The sequence below is a fragment of the Lutra lutra genome, chromosome 2, assembly GCF_902655055.1.
Source record: "Lutra lutra chromosome 2, mLutLut1.2, whole genome shotgun sequence".
Classification (NCBI taxonomy): domain Eukaryota; kingdom Metazoa; phylum Chordata; class Mammalia; order Carnivora; family Mustelidae; genus Lutra; species Lutra lutra.
The window spans coordinates 107,417,351-107,435,029 of NC_062279.1; positions in this window are offsets into that span (position 1 = coordinate 107,417,351).

Below are 17,679 nucleotides of genomic sequence, written 5' to 3' on the forward strand. Positions count from 1 at the left end.
AAAATATTTCATCTGTTATCCCTACCTAAACTACCCATCTGTCTTCTCTTTCAAAATGGTCCCTATGCTTCCATTTTATTCCCATAAACATTTGGTGATGATGATGATGATATCCCGAAACTTCTAAGCATTTTGTATACATCATTAATTCTCACAACAATGTTATGAAGCCAGTAGTACTATTTGCTATCCTCAAGTTAAGATGAGAAAACTGAGAGACAGTTGCATTGCTAGGAAAAGTTAATACAACTCACATTTGAATCCTAGTATCCCATTTCCAAAGTCTGTGTTCTTCAACATTAACTCTCTTCTAGATGCCCTTATGAGTGTCTATGACATGTATGGTACTGTGCCACTCGCCAAGGGGGATACTGAGGTCAGGAGGATATAGAGCTTATCATTAAGATGCTTAGTATGGGTAGAAAAAAATTTGAATATAATAAGCAACCATGCTACAGAAAGTAATGAATAGCTTTCAGCATAGCAATAAAGATCAGAACCAAGACTGTCTTTTCTCCCTCTCAGAGTAAATAAGGACTGGCATGTGGTGAAGGTTTGGGATCCACACACTGGATAACCTCTTCAAACCCTAAGCTTCCTTAAGGCCCACTTTAAGACTTTGTCTTATGAAAAGCTACCAGTGACTAACCCTATAGTCTTTCTTTCATTCTTAATTTCCTAAGTATAGCTTCAGATTGACTCACCCCATCACAAACCTAAGCAAATATTAACTAAGAATTATATCTTAGATGATCAACACATGGAAATTAAGCTACCCTTAAAAATCATACACATACAGAAGCAGTGATTATAAAATCATCTCTTAAAAGTTCTTACAATTCTCTCTACAGGAGAGAACACGTAAGTACCCACTCAATAAATGATGCATGACTGAACAAAAAATTATGGATGGATGGATGGATGGATAGATGGATGGATGGATGGATGGATGGATGGTTGGCTGGCTGGTTGGGCAGGGGATGGAGGGAGAAAGGAAGAGATACTCTTTTCTATATTGATTTCTAAGTAAATGCATGAAACTTAAGGACTAAGTGAGAGAGAACCCAAAATAATGGGCAAATTGTCCTCTGGCATTATTAAAATATTTCACCAGATAGCAGATTTGGTGCTCCAAAATAAAGACCAGGAGCACAAGCAAATAGCACTATCTTGCCAGCAGGAAAAAAAAAAAAAGTCATTCCCCTGCCCTCATGTCTCTACACATGCACATATTTGGAAGCCAGAGTCCATTTACTGGCACCCAATTCACATCCTTTCTGGAAGTGATTATAGTCCCAGATCCTCTTTTAGTCAAAAGTGTTAGAAAATGAGAGGGAGACCATCCAGGTCTTACTTTCTTTCTGTGATGAACTGTTAAAAAGTGATACAAATGGATAGAAGCGGGGTGGGAAGGGAAGACACAAAAGAATAGACTACAGGAGACCAAATAAAAAGTTGAAAGTGGCAAGTGCTGCAAAGTAACACTTCATCATTCCCAATTTTACTCCTGGGTGTTGATTAACAAGAGTGTTGTCATTACCTGATGAAAGGCCAGCTCCAAAGAGCTCAGAGTATTCTTTTAAAGCCTTTGGACCTAGTCTCAAGTTCAAGGATATGCAAGTGAAGACTCCAACCATTATGGTATGTTTACAAAGTCCTACTACTATCCTGATGAACATATCAGCTGACTCTGAATGTTTGCGCAGTTTCAGTAGCACTCTGGGGAGTGAAGAAGAAGGACCTCATAGGCCAAAAGAATAGAGACTATACATAAGCAGAAGTTAGAGGCTTACAAACTACATTCTTTGAAGCCCTGTTTAAAAGAAGGTTGTCTAGGACATTCCAGTCCACTGGTAGCAATAGCCACTTAGCTAGGCAGTCACAATGAAAATCTAAGTATTTTATGGAGATAGGCCTCTCTCCATCTGTGAACGCTACTAAGAGCAGGGCCTTTAGTTTTAAGCAGCCTACTCATTCTCAGACTCTTCACCATTCTTATCTCTGCCTGGCAGATCCCCTGGAACTTTTCTCTTTTCTCCTCAGTTTACATGCCTCAACACATCCTTCAGACTTTCCAGGGGTATCTTTCCAGTATGAACTCACAGTCAATTTATAGATTCCCCTGACCTGACACCTATACTTTAGGCACCTAGATTTAATCATCTATAAGACATCCATTTGGTTTTTCTTTTTCTGATCACAAACTTACATAACCAAAAGCAAAATCCTGATTCTCACCACCCCCTCAAAACCCATTTCTTCATCAGACTTCTATAGCTTAGTAAGTGGCAGCACCATTGGCCATATCAATCAAGGCTAAAACCTATGAGTCATTATTAGCTTCTCTCTCACCTCCCATACTCTACCTGCCAGTTCTGTTGGCTCTGCCTGTAAATATATATCCTGAATTGTTCTTTTCTGCATCTGCACTGATATAACCCTCGTCTAAGCCACTATTATTTCTCACTGGTGCTACCACAAAGACATCCTAGGCCATCTCCCAGCTAACGCCATGTTGTAAAGTAAATGAGAACTCTTAGCTTAGTAGCCAAAACAAAGCCAAAGTAAGTTATTATATTTATTGTAAAATAATTATATATATAAGAATGTGATCAAATTCCAAGTGGAGAAAAAAATGATTATGTGAAGGCAATCATAATTATAATAAATATTCTATATTTAATTAAGTTTTACAATGATCTCCTTAAGCAAGAGAAAATTAACAGTAGTTATGGGTTAAAAATTGAATATGTATATTGCCAGCGTACAGTTGCCACCATCACATGCCACCTGAACTACTACAAATAGCCTCCTACCTGGTCTCCACATTTCCACTTTTGTCTCCACTAAGCTATTAAAGTGAATTTTTAAAGACTTATATTAGAATATATGACTCCAGAACTTAAAATCCACAGTGGCAGACTCCTTCTTATTCTCTCCATTTTCCTTAAAATGATAGTCCCACCACCACTAAGTCTTAGGGAGTACAGGCAGCTCAGCAGGAAAACTAATCTGCCTCTTTTGTGCAAAGTAAGTGAGGCCATATGACTATGGTTGGGTTAATGGATATGAGCAGAACTGAGGTGGGTGTAACCTCCAAGTGACTTCCAAAATGCAAAGCCCACTTGGGGTGCCTGGATGGCTCAGTCAATTATCCATTGGACTCTTGATTTTGGCTCACGTCATGATCATAGGGCCATGATCTTGGAGTTGTGAAATTGAGTCCCACATCAGGCTTAGCACTCAGTGCGGAGTCTGTTTGTCCCTTTTCCTGACCTCACTTGCACATGCTCTCTCTCTCTTTCTGGCTAAAAAAACAAATAAGTAAAATCTTTTAAAAAATAAATAAATAAAAATGTTAAGCCACTTGTCCTGGACTCCCTTTTTCCCCCTTCCCTTGGGTTGGAATGAAGGTATGAAGGTGAGAATCTAGCAGGGATATTACCTGTATTATTCTCAGCTGAAAAGTAGCTTGTAACACATAATAGTCACACAAGTGTTTTTTAAAAGAATGAAAGGTAGGGGTATAGAGTTCAAGATAACCTATATATATATCCTCTTGCACAGACAGTTGTTGGATGTCCAATAGTAAATAATATAGTATTACTACTAAGAAGAATTCTAAGAATTCTGTGGAAATGATGAAAAAGAGAAAAGGCAATGTGTTCAAATTTAATGCTAAAAAAAAATCATAACTGAGATTCTAATAATTATGGAAGATGGGAAAAGAAATAGCTAGACATTTTATTTAATGATGCTGCCTAGAAGTAACACAAAGGTAACATCTGTGCCCAAGATCAAGAGTAAAGCACAATAGAGTCTCTATCAAATGAGAATGTATTAAAAACTCAGCAAAAATGGGGCACCTGGGGGGCTCAGTGGGTTAATGCTGTTGCCTTTGGCTCAGGTCATGATCTCAGGGTTCTGGGATCAAGCCCTGCATTGGGCTCTCTGCTCAGCAGGGAGCCTACTTCCTCCTCTCTCTCTGCCTGCCTCTCTGCCTACTTGTCATCTCTGTCTGTCAAATAAATAAATAAAATCCTTAAAAAATTAAATCTATAAAAAAAATGGGGTACTTGGGGGACTCTGTTAAGCACCTGCCTCTTGATTTTGGTGCAGGTCCTGATCTCAGGGTCATGCGATTGAGCCCCATATTGGTCTGTGCATTCAGTACAGAGCCTGCTTGTCCCTCTCCCTCTGCTCCTCCTCCTGCTCACTCACTCTCAAGCTATCTCTAAAATAAATTCTTTAAAAAAAAAAAAAAAACTCAGCAAAAGCAAAAAAAAAGGAAAGATCAAATTTACCACATTTTCAGGACATTATATATTAAGGGGCTCATGTAACTTGCCCAGACTGACAAAGGTAAGATAGAGAATTTTATTTTGCATAAGTCTTCTTAAGAAAAAAGGATAGTATATTATCTCACTTAACTGCAATGTTAGGAGAGAACTGTCAGACTTCAAGCAGAGCTGGAACCAAAAGTTAAGATGATGCCATTTAACTTTTTCTTTTTTTTGGAGCTAAAGTTAGAAGAGGCATGAATTCAGACTTCCAGAGTTCCTGTATACCCCCTCCTTACTCAGCCTCCCCTTTTAACATCTTCTATAACCACAGTACAATATCAAAGCTAAGAAATTAGCATTGGTATAATTTTGTTAACTAAATTACAGAAATTACTCAAATTTCACTTTTTTTTTTCACTAACATCCTTTTACTGTTTCAAGATCCTACCAGGATTCTACCTTGCATTTCGATAGTGCTATAGGAATGATCACAACCTAAAGTTTACAGAAAATGGTGGTATCCTGATCTCCAGCCCTGGAGCTGAAGGAAAAATATGTATTTGGAAAACCACAGTTATATCAAAATATCATTTTAAAATTGTGGTAGTATCTAATTATTGCTCTTGCTTCAAATACTTTCTATCAGTGGTTCTCATACTTTTGTAGGCCATGGAACCTCTGAAGAATCTAGTGGAAGATAAGAGTGTACTCTCTCCCTAGAAAAATGCAAATAGTCACATGTTGACAATTTTAGGAATTCATAAACCACCAAATCTCATCCTTAGATCCCGAGGGGTCCCCAGACTAAGCACCCCTTTCTTAATACCAAAGGATAACTATAAGTTGATTTGCTTTTCACAGGTTCATCTATATGCCCTTTTTTGATAATGTCCTCTCAGTTTGTTATGGAAGAAAAAGAGAAAGAAAGGAAGGGAGGAAAGGAGAGCAAATGGGAGGGAGGGAAGGAGAAAGAAAGAGTGAGAGAAAGAAAAAAGTCATACTATCTCATGTTCCTATTACTTCACTTGCCCAGAATAGAACGAAATTACTCTACTCAACAATTCTGCTTCATTATTTTTTCCTAGACTGCTTTTTAAAAAGTTGGATCTTGGGGTATATTAGTAACCCTTCGTTTTGTCTCTTTCAGACTTTCTTTTCTCCTTCAACCCATCAACCCCACCCTCCATTCTTTCCTCTAAGACTTGAGGTTTCTTTCAAATCTTATGTTCGCAGAAATTTTGTACAAGACTATATTCCTCCAGTTAAAAAGTAGAAGAAAGATAGAAGTTCTTAACGTCTACTTTTAAAAGCAAATTGGTGCCAGGATTACCAGGAACCTAAGGCCGCTGTGACCACTCTTCCACTTAGCTTATAAAACTCTAAAAACACCTGAGGGTCTGTTTTTCTTCTTTGAACCTGTTTCTCTTCTGAGGGATTTGACCCCATCCCATGAAATTTTTCCAGCACATATACATTATGTAGAGTCAATGTCATTAAACAGATTCGGTGGGTTTTAACAGTATGCTGGGATTCTGACTCAAAAGCATTTCATTGAAAATCAAAAGCAAATTTCATAGGCTATTTGCTCTGCAGCTGAGGAATCTGGGTCAGTCAGTCAGAAAAACAATGAGCTCTTTTTAATGGACTGTTTTGAGGTAGGAACCATGCCTTTCCTAGAAGGATTCTGCCCCTCCCACCTGAGAGAGCTCTGGGTGTTCTTACCACAAATTATTCTTTGTCCTAAGAGTCTTTGGGCCTAATCATTGGTCCAGAAAATCTTGAGGCAAGTATTGCTTTAGTCTCTTACATAATGTAATTCGGAAAAGACTTTTCAGCAAACCTAATTCAAATGAGTCCATCTGCTAAACCCAAAAGATGAGCTTTTCATAAATTGCAGATGCAATAACAAACTCAAAGCATGAAAGACAGCATGTATACAACTCATTAAGCAATAGCCAAATGCTTCCTTCTGTAAAGAGAAAAACTAAATATATCATCTTCTAGCAAATACAGTAAGTCCTCATAGTTTAAGCTTTGATGTTGCCACATCAGGAATTCTTTCTTTGGTGTGATCAAAATCACAGAAAACATCCTGATAAGACTTGAATTTATGACTTCCTTAGATCTCTGATATTAATACTAAGAAAGAAAAGAAAGGACATTTGGAGGTCTAGGCTCCCCATTAATACATGGAACATTTTAATTCATTGAATTTCTTTTTTTTTTAATTCATTGAATTTCTTTATAAGAAACACAAAAGCAAATCTTCACCGAGCCATTTAGTACAAAAACTTCCTCAAAAGGAAAATCTCACATCTGATTAACTAACAATAGGAGGTGGGACATACACAGCTAGATAATGTAGAACCATTTCTTTACTTGGTAGCAGTGTTATTACTTTAAATTATATGCCATTTATGGTACACGGAGTAGACATGCCTTTAGCTATTTGCTATCTGAGATGGTTTTTCAGTATGCTAAGCAAGTGCTTACTCTTGAAAATAAGAAAAAATATAGATTCCAATATTTCCCACACATTTCAAAATCACATAGTTTTGTCTTGATTCATACTTTACATTTTATTTTTCAAATTAAACAAACGTTTCTTTTCATTCTAAGAGACAGGGACTTTAAAAAATGAGAAAATTTCAAACAATGAATGAAAGTGGGATACCTAGGTGGCTCAGTAGGTTAAGCACTTGACTCTTGGTTTGGGCTCAAGTAGTGATCCCAGGGTAGTGAGATCAACCCCGACTTCAGGCTCTGCACTGGGCATGGGGTTTGCTTAAGATACTCTCTCTCTCCCTCTGCCCCTCCTTTTCTCACTTCTTCTCTCTAAATAAATAAATAAACAAACAAATGAATGAAAGCACATATGATTCATAGCATGAGGGGTGAAGGTGGAGCATGTCATAATTCAGGATTAAAGACTACAAGATGTGTCAGCAGCTTCAATTTATCTTTTAACTTTTATGTTAAAAGTGACATCAGAAAGCATATGACATGTGTGAGTTTAGAGCTAAGTTTTATGAGATTCTGCAGAACAAAACGGAAAAACTATTAAATTCCAGTGAATTATTGATTTCATGGCCTAGTTTATTGGGATTGAATACAGAATTAAAACAGGAAAACTTTAGGCCCAGTGAAATTCACCAGGAATTTTCTAAACATGAATTCTCTGCCTGTATATTATATAAAAGGAAAGTATCAAAAGTAGTCCAATAGAGTACTAAAAGAGCTCCACTCTTCTGTCACTGTCACTGTCATTTCAATCATCGAAGTCAGGGTGTGATAAAAAGAGGACTGAAAGGGAAGGTAGATTTCTCTTCTAATTAATTGTATAGCTGGAAAAACATAGTTTCTTTGCATTTTTCTCTCCTAATCTATAAAGTAAGTAATTTGGACTAGATGATTTCTCAGGGTTTTTTCTAATTTAGAATTGAGTGTTATCACTGTGTCTAACATATGCATGCAAAGTTTAAAGAGGGCTGTGCTTTTGATTTCATAGGTAAGCCTTTAAAATTCAGCAGAGAGGGCATATGGGTGACTCAGTTGGTTGTGTCTGACTTCTGCTCAAGTCATGATCCCAGAGTCCTGGGATCAAGTCCCATGTTGGGCTCCATGCCCAGCAGGGATTCTGCTTGTCCCTCTGCCCTTCCACCTGCTCATGCACACACTCTCTCTCTCTAACAAATAAAATCTAAATAAATAAATAAATAAATAAATAAATAAAAATAAAATGCACCAAACAGCTCTTCATCAATCCAATCACACTTCTTTCTACTGTCTCCTGCCATATTTTATCCATGCCTCCTGCGGAGATATCCATACCCCATCCCACATTCACATGAAGTGAATGTAAAATCTCATCAAGTTCTATACTTAATAGCTTAGCACAGAATAGCAGTGGCTTCTCCAAAAGACCTTAAAGGACGTGTGATGAGACAGACAAAAAGTCTATAGATCTTGGTAAGCTTTCAAAGAAGAACTTCAACAGTCTCTCTGGAAATGGCTGCTGAAATCAATTCTCTTGCTGGCCTCTGACCAGGCAGACAATAGAAAATATTATGGGAGTTTGCACAGTGTAGACAGAATTTTACTGGACCCTGTGGAGAGAGTCCAAACGCATATAAAAATCTAGTGGCTCCCCTGAAAGAGTCATTGTGTGTTTAGAGTGTTAAGGAGGGGGGTTTCTTCTATTCCTAATTCATCTTTCAGGTACATGACCATTGACTTAGTTTCTCTAACTAAGGTATAACAGGACAGCATAGACATACTTTAACATTAAGATAATTTAAACTCCTATACTTGTTCAAAAAAATAAACAGATTAATGAAACAAAATATAGAGTTTGATGTAGTGTTTTAAAACCGATAAAAGAGAACTATCACAAACCAATGGGGCAAAGATAACTTGCTCAACCAGGAGAATTAAGAGAAGCATACAGCTCTTGGGTGGAAATTAATGTGGGATCAATGAAGGTTTTTATTATGCTGAAATAACCTTTAATGGACTAAAGAATTAACTATAAAAATCATACACTACAAAAATAAAAACATTGTTGAGTATAATATGATTTCTGCATAAAGGAGAATCATCAAGCTAAAAAAAAAAGATGAAAAAACTACAATATATAAGATAAATTTAACTACATAAAAATTCTAAATTTTGTTTGTCAATTACACTAACCAAAATTAGAAGGCAAACAATAAATTAGGGGGAAATTGTCACAGAAAATATCGAAGATGTAAAATATTATTCCCATATAAAGAGCCCACAGAAATTATTACAAACACCAAAATCTCCATTAACAAATTTGGAAAGAACCATGACAGATAATGCATATACACACAAAAAACACTACTACTACAGAGTTTTCTTCATAGATACCACTCAACTTTAGAGAAAATGCAAGGAAGTCAACACACTCATAGTCTGGTGTTTAAAATTTTAAAGGGTATAAAATTCTAAAACTAAATGTGGCAATATATTCTAAAGGCCTTAACAATGCTCATATAATTTGACTTCTAGAAATTTAGCCTAGGGAGATAAGTTAACATGTGGACAAAGTTTTAAGATATTTAATGCAGTGATATTTATAATGGCAAATAAATCAGTTAATAAGAAAAGGAAACACTTTGTAAATCAAGTTATAAATGAATGAGTAAACAAATTATGGCTTACCTTGTGATCATTGTTTTTGAGACTATAAGAAAACTTTGTTATAATGTTAACTGAAAACTAAAATAAAGATTACATGGGATATAAACTCAACTATATGTTTTGTTTTATAACGCATAAGATAATTCTAGAAAAAAAAGTCCTACAATGTTGACAGTGTTTGTCTTTGGTTGGTGGGACTATCAACAGATTTTTGCTTTTTTCTGTTTACTTTTTAATTTTTTTATTCTCAGTAAGCATGTATTATATGGGGATAAAAATTAACCTTCAACATATTGTAAGGCCATAAAATATCAAAGTACTACAGTCAGATTTGTGTGAATAAAGTGTTAATAGTAAAAAGTATTTACTGTTAGTAAAGTAAACTATGATCTATGATACTACCAATTAATACTAACAGTGATTTTTTTTTTCCAGAGTGAATTTTTTTTTATTTCTTTTCAGCATAACAGTATTCATTGTTTTTGCACCACACCCGGTGCTCCATGCAATCCGTGCCCTCTCTAATACCCACCACCTGGTTCCCCCAACCTCCCCCCACCACCCCGGCCCTTCAAAACCCTCAGATTGTTTTTCAGAGTCCATAGTCTCTCATGGTTCACCTCCCCTTCCAATTTCCCCTGACTCCCTTCTCCTCTCCATTTAAATGTTTTTCCTCCCACAGTAAAAGTGGCCATTGTAATTCAAGGTAAGCCTTATCTCCTTCTCAAGGAAAAAACGGTAAAGCAGAACAGTGTGGTAACTTGAGCACAAATTTGAGCAAAGTCATTGGGTTCAAAACCTGCTCCACCATTCAGTACATCCCTGAACTTCAGTTTTCTCATCTGTAAAATGGAGAAAATCACAGTCCCCATCACACTGAGTTGTTATGAGAGATGAATGAATTAATACATTTAAAGTCCTTAAAACTAAGCTTTTGTTGGGCACAGAGCACCCAACAAAAAGTATCACTGATGCTTCCTCACAACGGTAATTGGGATCCATTAAGTATCTCAAAGTGTATTAAGGATATAATATAATAACCATGCATATGTAAAATGCCTGCTTTTCCCATTGTAGTGACAGCTGAGCACTTCTAAGATAGGTATAAAAACTGCCCTCATTAACACATTGAATGAAAATACAAATGGAGAACTATGTATCCTATGTCTCCAGGCTTAAAAACTTAAATTATTAAATTAAATAAAAATTCTATCCTTCTTGTTTGACAAATATACCTCATAATAGCCTACAAGGCCAGATATCAAATTTAAACTTCTCACAATAATTTAAATGCTGTCTATGAACAGCTGAATGGCCACTCACCACTACCATCACCACACACACCAACACACGCACACAAAGGACCCCTCCTCCCAGCCAACCCCATTCCCCTCCTCTTTCTCTCCCAGCCTGACCCACACTGGAGGGTCCTCACATCCAAGTATGGAGTTAACCCAGCTCCTACTTTCAGATGGTCTACCGTCACCCTCCCACCCCCAACAAACAGCAGCCTCTTGGAGAGCTGCCATCAGATTCCTGTGCTGTCCCAGACAGCAGTTTGGGGGTTGTTCGAGCAGAATATTCTGGGCTGCCAGGTACATAGAAAATAATTCATAAGGAATAAGGGGCGAGGCTCTCAACTGCCATCAACTGTTGGCCTCACAGACTTTTCCCCTCTACAAGAGGAATGGCTATAAGAAGGCCAGACCAAAAGGCCAAGGCAGAGGCCCTTCTGCCTAGACCTTAGGACATTGCAGATATATAGATAATGCAAATACTCATCAAAATACTTATCTCAGGAATTTAAATTGTAGGAAATCCATAATAAAATGGAAGTGCTCCAGATATCAACAGGATTGTGAACATTTAGGAGTCAAAAGCAGGTATTTTGGTAAACTCAAATATTTTATAAATAAAACTGCCAGGCTTTGCATTGGTCCCATCCTAGTTGCCACATTACACACTCCCACAAGCACAGAAAAAGACCTATACTTTCTCTTCTCCCACATCTCTGATGGCTCTGCTTTTTGCTGACTGCTTCTCCGCCTTTCTGGCCTCCCTTCCTTTCCTTTGATCCCTTCTTCCACTTTGGGATTTTCCCACTGACTCTGTCCTCCACATAGAATGCTCCATCTCCAAGTGTTCTGAAAAAAATTAATATTTTCTTAATATTGATATTAAATAACATAAAATATATTAATTGATACTAATATGTTATTAATGTTAATTCTCCAGAAACCTTCTGATCTCCTTTCAGATACTGCTTCCATAACGAAGCTAGCTTCTCTTGACACTCCAGACTGGATGGGTCAGCGCAGCTCACGTAAACACTGACAGAGGATCTTGATCCTTTCCTTTGAAAGCACTGACTGATTGTAATTACATATTCAAGAGGGGTTTCATGAATGCTTCCCTGCTTTAGTGATACTCTAAGGTCAATGTGGGCAAAGATCAAAGTCTCTTTTGCACATCACACGATGTCAGCAGCTAGCACAGGGCTTGGCATATAGCAGAAGTCATGTAAATATTTGATGGATGATCACACAACATATTAGAAGAAATGTCACAGTACAAAAACCTAAACTGGTCATTGGACATCTAGGGAGCCAAAACTACTTAGGAAGGAGCCAGAGATTTGGCTTGACAGAACTGGGGTTCTGAGAGGCCTATTGTGTTATGTGGAGGGGATGTGGAGGGGGTACATGGCAACAACATGAAGTGCTCCAATAATGGTCTGCGGACTTCCTAGGCCTTTTAACGGGGGCTGGGCAGTGGTGAGCTGGAGCCAAGTTATACTGGCTGGCCATGAGAATGGATCAGGTCATTGTGCACAGAGCTTCCAATTCCACATTCAGTGACACTGAGTCGGTAGCTTGAAACTGGCCATGGAGGAAGTATTTACACCAGAAAAATTAGCAAATGCTACACATCACAATCACTATTTTTTCCCATTTTTGGAGGGTTGGTTGTTACACATTTATCATCACACCACTGATACCATGCCAATAAATCTCCAATCTGCCTCATGAGGAAGCACAGTTTTTAAGGTTTTCTGATGTCCTCACAATCAAGAACATATATATGTCTTTTTCTGTAATTGAAAGAATTTTAGTATTGTTCATTGGGAGGTTAACACTGTTTTAAAAGCCTGAATTATTATTGCTTACTGAGGGATTATATTTCATGAAGTTTTTAAAAATGTTTTTACAATAAATTTTAAATAAATAAAAACTAAAGAAAATAGCATGTGAACCCATCACATAGCTTCAGTAATTATGACTAATACTGTTTCATTTCTCCCCCACTCCCTACTCCTTCCCTTCTCAGTGGATAATTTCAAAACAAACATCATATCATTTTATCTATATGTATTTCAGTATTTACCTCTGAATGATAAGCACTTTTTTCAGTAAAATGAAAATAATTATTGTACCTAAAAAAATCCCTTATATTATTAAAAATCCTGTCGCTATTCATATTTCCATGACTGACTTCCAATTACTTATACTATTTGTTTGAATCATTATTCAAATAGGGTCTTTATTTAAATTGGTTGACATTTTTAAAGATTTGTTAGAGTTTTCGCCTCCAATTCTGTGTTTTCCCCCTTGCAATTTATTTATTAAAATAAATAAATAAATAAACAAACAACCAGATCGTTTGTCCTATAGTTTCATACAGTCTAGATTTTGTTGATTACAACTCCATGGTATCATTTAACATGTTGCTTTATCTCTTATATTGCATATGAATTGCTAGTTAGAGCCAGAGGCTTAATCACATTACAGTTTGGGTTTTGTGTATGCAGTGGTCGGGGGAAGGGAACAAGAGACCAAAGGGGAAGTGGTGGGTGGGACACTATTACTTACTTCACAGCCAACACTTTGTACTTCCACTAGAAGGTCCACAATGTCTGGATGTCTTCCTTTTTTGTGTGTGTGTGCTTTTTTTTTTTTAAGATTTTATTTATTTGACAGAGAGAGAGAGATCACAAGTAGGCAGAGAGGCAGGCAGAGAGAGAGAGAGAGGGAAGCAGGCTCCCTGCTGAGCAGAGAGCCTGATGTGGGGCTCGATCCCAGGACCCTGAGACCATGACCCGAGCTGAAGGCAGAGGCTTTAACCCACTGAGCCATCCAGGCACCCCGTGTGTGTGCTTTTTATCAGCCATTGGTGATTATCACTGAGATCCAGTAATTTGGGGGATTTACAAAATGGTATTATTCTATTTCTGTCATTTCTTCTTTATTTATTAATTGCAATAGTCTTACAAGGAGAACCTCCCATTATAAATTATTTGGTCATCCAACCATTTGTAACCAAGTCAAATTAAATTCTTCTTTTGTTTGTTTTTTTATGAGACAGAAAGTGCACACAAAAGGGGAGATGGAGAGGGCATGGGAGGGGCACAGGGAGGAGAGGATCTTAAGCAGGCTACAGACCCATTTGGAGTCCAATGCAGGGCTCAGTCACACAACCCTAGGATCATGACCTGAGCTGAAATCAAGAGTCCGACACTTAACCAACTGAGCCACTCAGGCACCAGCCAAGTCAAATTCTTAAAATGAGATATAATAAAAGAAGTCTGAGTTCCATCCACGTCCCTTCCATCCTTTTCATTTGTACCCCGAGGAATAGATAATAGAAAAGAAAGGATAATAATGGATTTTATCAGTTTATAGCATTAAGCATCTATATCAATAAAAATTTCAAATGAAACAAATTAAATATTCCACTCAGAAAACTAGAAAAAGTAAATCAAAAAGAAAATTTTTAAAAAGTAAACCAAAAGAAAGCATAAAGAAGGATTAATAGAGCTAAAAACAAATTAATGATATATGTGTTTTCAAGTAATGATTTAGTTTCCTAACAGTCCCCAAAAGCAACTAAAGATTTTTAAAGTATTATTATGAATTCATAATCTAAACAATTATGACATATTTCAATTGTTTCATTGCAGTTATTAATATCTATTATACTCAAATTAATATATATTAATACTCAAAATGCTCAAATTAATACCCATTTTTGGCCACTGGGAGATTATTCAAGTTGGTTCCTGAGCCCTTTTAATGCAACCCATACAGTTGATAATATTGCTTCTGATATAACAAGATATTCCAAGTTTATCTTATACATTACCCTCAACTAGAATCACTATTTTCTCTAAGAAACCTAGTTCCTTTTAGCAGGAAATGGTAGTTAAAAATATAATTTTGGCATCGGGGTGTTCCATGCTATTGAGTTTTTGGCCTTTTAATGAACAAAACATACAAAATGTATTTTTTAAGAAAAGTAAAATATCTCAAGTTCATATTTACCTATATTTTAATTTACATATATTACAACTGTATCTTCTTTTCCCATACCATAAAAACCACTTATCAACATCTGTTCTATCCCACAATATATACATAATAAATACCTCAGTAAAACAATATAAAACTATCAAAAATAGAATTACTAAAAAATGACTTAAAAATGTTTTGCCATTATTTTTATCATAAGGACATATTCCACTAAATACAATTATTGGGTTTGAAGTCACCTAGAATAGCTCTTCTGTGTATGTGTATGTTTATGGTTAAACCATCAGTTGGAGGCACAATTCATTTGTATCCTTTTTGATACTATAGGATTTTTAATTGTTTAATTTTGCATTAATTATACTAAATACTAACATTGTTCTAAAGTCAAATACTTGGAACAAAAATGTTAAAAGAGTCCAAGTTCATCCGTATCACCTCTAGCCTATTCTCTCCCTCATCATCCACAGCACCACTTCTAATAACTAGAAGTGACCCACTAGGCATTCTCATCCCTTTTTCATGGCTTTTTCCTCATTTTTAAATGTAAACAATATAGTTTCCTTTTCTTAGAAAAATAATAGCATGCCATACACATTTTCCATCTTTCTTGTTCCTTTAACAATAATCCTGGACATCACTCCACAACAGTATATTAAAATTTTTATATTCCTCCTTACAGGTCCGTAGTACTCCAGTATGCTGATAGAAGGCAATTCATTCTACTACAGAACAGTTAGATCATTTCCAATCTTTTGTTATTGGGTGTTGCAGTAAAGAGCCTTATGCATAAATCTTTTTGTTTCCTTGCCAATGTATTATAGCGATAGATTTCTAGAAGTAGAAATTTTGCCGAGTCAAAAAGTAAGGACATATGTACAGTCGATTCTTGAACAACATGGATTTGAACTGCACAGATCTATTTAGACATGGTTTTCTGATTTTTACTTTTTTAAGGGTTGACAGCGAAAGCTGCAAGGCATTTATTTACAGCCACCCATCCCAGTCTCCAGGAAGGCACCAAACAGAAGGCAACTGGTGCAGAGGTCATCTGTAGCCCTCTGAGTCCCCAGGGAGACTGAAGTGGCATTGGCAGTCTGCAGCCCAGGTTGGGCTGGGCTTGTAGGTTGGCCAGTGCCCTGCCAGGGGTGATTAGGTTGGGTGCCTAGGGCTGGTGTGCAAAATTCCAGGTTGAAGCATCGAAACACACCCAAAGGGCAGAGACAGCTTTGCACAGGGAGCCCACACCCTTGGCATTGCTCCTCACTCCAAATAGCTCCTGGGCTCCCTTGACACAGGGGCAGTCAAGGGCCCTGAGCTCCTCCCTGGCCAGGCTCAGGTCCCTTCCTTCATGCTAACCAGGCTTACTGCCTCTGAGACCAGTGTACTCACATGTGACCACACCTCCAAACAGAAGGGAAGCTGTACTGTGACCCAGGCCACTGTCATGCCTGCAGGACCCTAGGGTGGGGGTGGGGGGAACGACTGTGCTCTCCCCTGCTGAGCCAAGTCCACCAGACTGTGGAATATCTCCATACTAGTATCTTATACTAAATTTCCACATAAATTCCCTATTCAACTGGGTTACTTGTTGAATATTCTAGTTTATTCCACTAATCAGTCTATTTATGTAACATTAAGAAAATGTCTTACTTATATAGCTTTTATAGTATTTACAATAAATTTTATAGTATTTACTTTTGAGTATGGATAGCTGTGACTCCACTGTATACACATTTCCTCTTCTTTGGTATTTTCCTATCTATTCTTATTTGTTTTCTTTCCAATTAAATTTTTTAATTAACATATAATGTATAATTTCTTCAAGGTTCAGGTCTGTGAATCATCAGTCTTATACAATTCACAGCACTCATCAATAGCACATACCTTCCCCAATGTCCATAACCCAGCCACCCTATCCCGACCCCCCAGCCCCCAGGAACCCTCAGTTTGTTTCCTGAAATTAAGAGTCTCTTATGGTTTGTCTCCCTCCCCAGTCCCATCTTGTTTCATTTTTTCCCTCCCTGCCCCCTACAACACCCCACCCTACCTCTCAAATTCCTCATATCAGAGAGATCATATGATCTCAAAAAAGTGTCTGTCTTTTTCCAATTAAATTTTATAATTGGTTTATTTAGCTATGGAAAAAGATTGATTTTTATTTTATTTTATTTTATTTTATTTATTTTTAGATTTTATTTATTTGTTTGACAAAGAGAAACACAGTGAGAGAGGGAACACTAGCAGGGGGAATGTGAGAGAAAGAAGCCGGCTTCGACTGAGCCAGGAGCCTGATGCAGGACTCAATCCCAGGACCCTGGGATCATGACCTGAGCTAAAGGCACACACTTAATGAATGAGCCACCCAGGCACCCCAAGACTGATTTTTTTAAATTGGAATTATGTTAAATTTAAGCTTTTAGGGATAGCTGACTTCATGATATTATGTTTTCCATCCAAGAATGGAGCGTGTCTACTTGCTCACCTCTATTTCTATGTCTCTTGGAAACTTTTTATACGTTTTCTTATCTAAGTTTTGAAGATTTTTTTGTAGAGTTTATACAAATGAATTCAATTTCCGTCTTGATATCATGAAATGGGATCTGCTCCTTTTTAGATTCTGACTTTTTGTTTGTTTCTGTGATGATTACTTATTTTTTGTATGTTAAGGTAATAACTTCTTGATAGGGGCACCTCGGTGGGTGTCTCAGTTGGTTAAGCATCTGCCTTGGGCTCAGGTTATAATCCCACATGGCTCTTTGCTCAGTAGGAAGTCTGCTTCTCCCTCGCCCTCTGCCCCTCCCCCCTGCTTGTGAGTTCTCTCTCAAATAAATAAATAAAATCTTTTAAATTTGTTATACTAAATTCCTTGCCATTTGACAGTTTTCCATAGTTTGCTTTAGGATTTACAGATATATAATCATATTATT